Genomic DNA, 7,562 nt, shown 5'->3' with positions numbered 1-7,562 from the left:
CAATGCAGCCCAAGCTTTAATGAACTGAGAAGCACACCGATTCACTTGGGACAACTCAGTCAAAAATGCTATCAAACAAACATAATTTGCATGCTCTTTGGGGGAAAAAAAAACAAAGGATGTCAAAAGCTTGACTCTATTAAAAGCAACACTGAGTTGAAAAAATCAAATACATAAATATGTAAAAGAACACAGCATGCAGATACAACAAAGCTAACTTGTTGCTTTATGTTTTGGGAGACACAGAACTGTCCCTACTATGATGCAATGGGAAGCAGTTGTTTCTCACAGAAGATTCCAGAAGGGGCATAATTTGTCTGACTCCAGTGTCTATCTTGGTGGCAGCTTCAGCCCAGTGCAGAGCATACATGGCTTTTATTTTGACTTTTTTGCTTCATGTTTGAAAGGCATCATGAAATTTTTTATTTTCATTCTCTAATTCAATCAGCTTCTGGGCACAGGATCTCTGTTCAGCACAGAGAAATGCTTACAACTGACCCCTTCTTTGCTAGGAGGATTCCCACGATGTCTTTTTTGAGATGCGGCGACCAGACCTGGACACAATACTGGACACAATACAAACTGGACACAGTACACAATACACAGTACACAATACAAACTGGACACAGTAAGGTGTGGCCTTACCATCAATTTGTACAACAGCATTATAATATTTGATCTCAATACCTTTACTAATGATCCCAAGCATAGAATTGGCCTTCTTCACTGCTGCCGCACATTGGGTCGACACTTTCATCGACCTGTCCACCACCACCCCAAGAGCTCTCTCCTGATCTGTCACAGACAGCTCAGAACCCATCAGCCTATATCTAAAGTTTTGATTTTTTGCCCCAATGTGCATGACCCTACACTTAAGTGCATCTGCCATTTTGCTGCCCATTCTGCCAGTCTGGAGAGATCCTTCTGGAGCTCCTCACAATCACTTCTGGTCTTCACCACTCTGAAAAGTTTGGTGTCATCTGCAAACTTTGCCACCTCACTGCTCAATCCTGTCTCCAGGCGTTTGGGCCTCTTCAGCCTAGAAAAGAGGCACCTCAGGGGGGACATGATTGAGACATACAAAATTATGCAGGGGATGGACAGAGTGGATAGAGAGATGCTCTTTACACTCTCACATAATAGCAGAACCAGGGGACATCCACTAAAATTGAGTGTTGGGAGAGTCAGAACAGACAAAAGAAAATATTTCTTTACTCAGCGTGTGGTCGGGCTGTGGAACTCCTTGCCACAGGATGTGGTGATGGCATCTGGCCTGGATGCCTTTAAAAGGGGATTGGACAAGTTTCTGGAGGAAAAATCCATTACGGGTTACAAGCCATGATGTGTATGTGCAACCTCCTGATTTTAGAAATGGGCTATGTCAGAATGCCAGATGCAAGGGAGGGCACCAGGATGAGGTCTCTTGTTATCTGGTGTGCTCCCTGGGGCATTTGGTGGGCATCTGTGAGATACAGGAAGCTGGACTAGATGGGCCTATGGCCTGATCCAATGGGGCTGTTCTTATGTTCTTATGATTCATACTTGCATTGGGGTAGCTTCACAAACCCTGCTTGTTTAGTAAAAATGCAGCAAACATGCATCTGCAGGAACTTGTATCAAACAGACCTGATTATCAAATCATGAAGCCACAAATCTGGATTCATCACTCAGTGTATGCCTGACAGGTACACGCTCGTGTCAAACGAGTCTTATGCCCCAGCTATAAAAGTATTAATTTGCTTAATCAGTAGATGAATTAATTAAATCTTTATGGATTAATTAGCAAGGGCAAATTTTAATTGTTGGACCTGATTGTGAAAGGCATGCTTGATCATGCCTTTCACAGGGGAGGACACTGGGACGCAGATTGTGTCTGTTGTCTTGTGTGCTCCCTAGGGTATTTGGTGGGCCACTGTGAGATACAGGAAGCTGGACTAGATGGGCCTTTGGCCTGATCCTGCAGGGCTCTCCTTATCATTCTTGGAACTTTTGATTCTGGTATGCAGAGAATATAAAAGGTGACTGCAGCTTCTGTTCATTAAACCATAAATTATTGTTCAATTAAACTATAAAACTGATACTTCCCCCAGAATCTAGAAACAAAACTCTCCTAAACTGATGCTTTGGTCATATGTAGATGTATTTAAATGCCACTGATTTATCAGTAGGAATGGTTCTGAAATTCTCCCCCTCCAAATTTCCCTGAACTGGGGGGGGGGGGGGTGTCAGTATTTATTTTTTTATTTTTCACATTTTTATACTGCCCTTCCTCCTCAGGGCGGTGTAGACAGCTGCTCCCCTCCTTTTGTCCTCACAACAACCCTGTGAGGTATGTGAGGCTGAGAGAAAGTGACCGGCCCAAGGTCACCCAGGAAGCTTCATGGGGCATTTGAACCTAGATCTTCCAGGTATAAGTCCACCTCCCATACCACTACACCACTAACCGATTATGTTTCTGGAATAGCATAATAAACTTGGAATCCATTGTTCTTTCTCATTTTCAGAATTTTTACAGTATGAATATGTTCTGTTTCCTTTCCTCTATCTTTTGGCATCATTTTTTTTCTTGTTGCCCAATAGATGGGCTGGACCACTCCATCACTTCCGCAGGGAACTTGCAACACTTCCTCTGTTATCTTGTCAATAGCACTGGGATGCTTGCACTTACACAAAAAAATTTCTGTAAAGGGGTAATAGTGACCAGCAGAACGCAAGGGTGCACAAGAAAATTCCGGAATAGCGTTGCAGAATCTACATAGCATAGCAGAAGAGAGGTGGAGTGAAACAAAGAGCACAGTGGAAGGATGGAACAATAGCTGAATAAAACCCAAGAAATCCGCTTCTCCAAATACTCCAAAATTGTTTCAGCAGCTGACCACCCTTCCCTACCCTATATTTTTTATTGTGCAACTATAACTTGGGAAACAGAATACGTGCTATGGCATCACAGTCCTGCATTTTTGTGGACAACGCACCACAAGAGTTGTGTTTGCACTGGCTTGAGGGGGTGGGGGGACAAGCAGCATGACATGGCCAGTCCCAGAAGGAATGTCAAAGCTAGGGAGGAGGGCACAGAATGGAGGAGGAGAGGAGTGTAACTCTGGAGTTGGATAACATCTGACGGCACAATCCTCCACAGTGCCCAGTGAAGTGTGATGCACCAGTGCCAGACATCACAAAAGCGCCACCAAGCACTTTACAACAGCATAGCTGTTGCCAGTGTTTGTGAAAAGGCCTGCGCATGCTGGCAGGAGTAGTTCACACACTGGATAAGGTAAGACCCATGCTGAGCAGTGTGGAGACGGAATGGAGCAGCGGGAGAGCAGTTAGGGGTTGTAATGGGTGGAAGGAGGGTGGCAACAAGGGCATGGGTGGACAGATTGAACCTGGGTGGGGGCAGGATCAATGTCAGCCATGCACGCCTTATCCTATCCCTTTTCCTGGGCCAGATCCACCAACATGGATCCACTCAAATTTGTGTCAGCTACTGAGTTTGTGCAGGTCCAAATAGACCTGTTGCAGTAGGTGGGATTTTCCCTATGGCTAGGGAAAGAGACCTCTTATCTTGAGGAGACCTCCAGCCTTCCAACTTTGCCCATAGGATGCAGCATCCTTGGCCCACATCCGACATGGCCAATCTCTGACATGGAAGTAAGGTTCGAGAAATGAGGTGGGGAAAGGTAAGAAGTCTTAACAATTTTATTTTAAAATGCTGTGGGATAGACATCTAACAAATAAATAACAAAAAAATAAATTAATTAATCCCTGACTATGTCATGTGAGTGGAACGAGCCCCAACAGAACTACTGCAAACTAGTTTAACAGACTAGCTGCACCATCAAGGTTCTCAAGATAATCAGGGGGAAGATCCAACAAATATTGTTCTTTTTAGAATTAATCGCTGCAATTCTAGCAGAAATACTGTTCACTGTGCCAGAGTTGAGTGGATGCCCGGAGTTGTATTTTTTTCCTTTGGGAGGACAAAATGTAACCCCGATTCCTAAATTCTTGGCGCCCGGGGCATTTGCACCCCCTGCCCTCCACAAGTCCTCCACTGACTTCCATTTCCACATTTGCTGCTGTGGGGTGAAAGAGAAGTTTGCACTTTGCTTATCCTTGTGTGCAAACAAGATTCATCGATGACAAACCAAAAAGCACACAGAGCTGTCCTTCTACACTCAATAAGGCCAGTCTCAAAGGCAGAAACAGATTTCTTTCTCCTCCTTGCTTCCTTCTTAGTTGCTATGGTTTAGCTAAACACCAGTCTTTAAAAAAATAACAAATCTTTGATAAGCAGCACCCACAACATGCGTGCTGACGGGAGGTGCCACTAACAGCCGAAGGCTTTCAGCGATGCTCTCCTCATTCTGATCACACTTTTGAAGGACACAACTACAAAGCGTGTAATAATATTGAGCTTCAGCTGCTTTCAACAACAGCTTTTCAGTAGCAAATCCAGTAGAGCTTCCGTAAAAGCAGCTCTGTATATTCTAATTACACCGTGTTGCTGCCAAGTCCAGCTCTATCGGAGGGGAAAGAGCTGAATCAGAAAAGCCCCCAAACACATGCCGAACCCACTGCTGCAGCAAGGCAGTGTAGGAATTCTGCAGCACATTTTACTAATTCACCTCCAGCCCCACAGTAATAACAAGGCTGTTTGCAATCTCTGCGCTTCGGAAGAAAATGTGTTCTCAGGAATCTTTGGCTCAATATGGAACTGCACGACTCAGACAGGTTTCCAGCCTGCCCCGGTGCTTATTAACCAGTTCTGCTCAGATCTGTAAAAGGTTGTACTTGTACGTCATTTGGTCAAGTTCTACTTCTCATGAAAACAAAAAAGCAGGTATCTTGGGGCATAAGATCATAGCAATGTATTGAAAAATCATTGTATGTACAGTAAATAATGTATAGTATGTACATTGTATGTGCATGTATGACTTTCAAAAGACATTGTGTTCTTTTTTTTACAGTGCACTCCCTTTTCAGTGCTGATGCACTCCGCTTGGGAGTCAAGGACAGGATACTAGAGCAAGGGTTCCCAAAGTGTGTGCCACAGTGCCTTAGGGCAGAGGTTCTCAACCAGTGGTATGCGTGCCACCAGTGGTATGCCGGGCAGCGTTGGGTGGTATGCACAGCACCCACGCTCGGCAGTGAGACCACCATGGGAGGTTCCAATGGCGGCAAGAGACGCGACGAGGCAGGCAGAGCTCTAGTGCATGGTTTTCAAGTGCGAGAAAAAGCCCACTCATGTGCCCTGAGCCACTTACTGACCTTGGAAGCTCTAGTTGCAGTCTCTGAACCCAGAAATAACTGGCGATGACATCATCGCCAGTTATTTCCAGAGTACCTCTTAGGAGAGCTCAGCAGCAAGTGGTACGTTGGGTGCCTTAGGGTGTCGCTGCACACTCACAAAGACATCGTGAGTCCCTGTTTGCCCCTCCAATCTGTTCCCACGGGTGCCGCCGTCTTGAATCTCACAAAATCTTGCAAACATCTTCTTCCCAGCTGAGCCAGGTGCTGGGCAACACCATCTTAGATCTCGTGAGATCCAAGATGGTGGCGCTTGGCTTAGCTCGGAAGAAGAGGCTGCGAGAGTGTCATGACCCAGGTAAATTTGGGAACTACTGTACTACGAGATTGGGGGAAGTGCAGGTATAGTGCCAGGGTAACTTTTAATCATCTGGTAAGACCCTACTTTAAATCTGAATCCTGTAAATAGTTCAAGGGTTAAAATTAGTGGCTCACGCCAACATGATTTTCTCTCTCTACCCCCCTTCCTGAGCAATGCTCCTCTATGTGGGAACCATTATGCCTTCCAATACAAGTTGCAGCTGTTAACCTGGGGTAATTGATAATCTGAACGAGGACTCAATTTGCACATAGAGTACAGAGTCATGTATGGAACGCCCGAGTTCTGGGGTGGCTTTCTCAAGGATGCAGGACACATTATGTTTATTAACAAATTGGCATGACAATCAGGTCCTCTCTGTTCCTGGCCAGCGGAGATTAGAAGTATTATTATGAATGGTGATATTTTCAGCTCACGGGAAAAAGAAGAGCTTTTCTGTAGGAGCTATTTCTTCTGGATAACAGAGATGCGTGAACTGCATATTTAATGTTCATAAGAGGCTTTGAAAATGTGAAGGGCAGTTATTTGTTCCTGGTGAAAATGATTAAACATGAGACTGAGGCACATGAAGGAAGCTATCTGCGGACAAATGCTCACACTGTTCAGTTGTAGGCCTGCAACAGGCAACCAACTCACAGCCCAGTCCTGAGCTTCCTAGAGCCCAGAGCTCCAGCAGCGCTGAAATGGCTACAGCTGCATCCCATGGGGCTGGGGAGCAGTGTGGAATCTATGCTCCCTTACACTGTGTAATCCCCAGGTAGCCCTGACAGGTCTCCTTGGATCTGTGTCTGCTATTGAGACCTGTGTTGGGTCTCCAGGCCGGGAAGTGGTTAAAGGTACGGCAGCAGGGCCTGCTGCCATCTCTGCCCTTCTTGTGCACCCTGCTCCCTCCCCCACCACGCCTTCCCCCTGCCCTCCCTCTGCCCCAGAATGTCTCCCCCCCCCCGCCCTGACTTACCAGTCTGCCACCCAGTACTCACCTGGAGCTCTGGGTGGCAGTCGTCACTCCTCCACCTGGCACTGGTTCAGCATGGGCTCACTTGCCTGGCAGGGTCACAGGTGTACCTTACAGCACATTTGCGATACTGCGCGCTGGCGCTGGGACGGCCTGGTCCCAATAGGATCGGGCACACGCTCAGCATCAGTCATTCTATCACATTTTTGCTTGGTTGTTTCTGTATTAATGAAAAGATGGTGTGACATTTTTTCTTTCACTTCTAAGGTGAGATAAACGTTAGCCTTACCAAGTGAGAATGCTTTTTCTCCATAGTTTCTTTATGTTCATCATCGGTGCTATATCTATTTTTTTTTCTTTAAATATTTGCAAGGGTTCTTAGTTATTGTTTCAATGCTCACTTAAGAGGGGCCAAAGTATAGTGGACAGATGGAGCCAATGCTTTGCACATAGAAGGTCCCAACCTTGATCCCTGGCATCTTCAGAAAAGGGTCGGAACTTCCAGTATCTGAGATCCTGAAGAGCTGCTGCCAGTCAATGACACCAATGTTGTGCTAGTTGGACTAATGGTACCCACAATACATCTGCTTTTCTCTCAGAGGGCCACTGTCGGTTTGGGAGGAGGCAATCAAAGTGGATGAATGACACAGGAGAAAGGGGTAATCCCTGCCCCAAGCACTGTGGGTCTGACCCCCCCCCACTCCTCCAACTGCCTTTAAGAAAAAGAAGTTGGGAGATCCAAACTCAAATTTTCTGTGTCTTAATTGGGTCCTCAGTAAAAGTATCACGTGAGACTCAAATTACACATGATGGAGGTTGTATTGAGAATGTAAACCCAGATCTGCCCCAAACACACACATACTGACATAAGAAGAGCCCTGCTGGATCAGGCCAAAGGCTCATCTAGTCCAGCTTCCTATATCTCACAGTGGCCCACCATATGCCAAGGAGCATCTATGTACATACACACACAGGTAT

The sequence above is a fragment of the Tiliqua scincoides genome, chromosome 1 (genome assembly GCF_035046505.1).
Source record: "Tiliqua scincoides isolate rTilSci1 chromosome 1, rTilSci1.hap2, whole genome shotgun sequence".
NCBI lineage: Eukaryota > Metazoa > Chordata > Lepidosauria > Squamata > Scincidae > Tiliqua > Tiliqua scincoides.
This window is presented reverse-complemented; position numbering follows the sequence as displayed.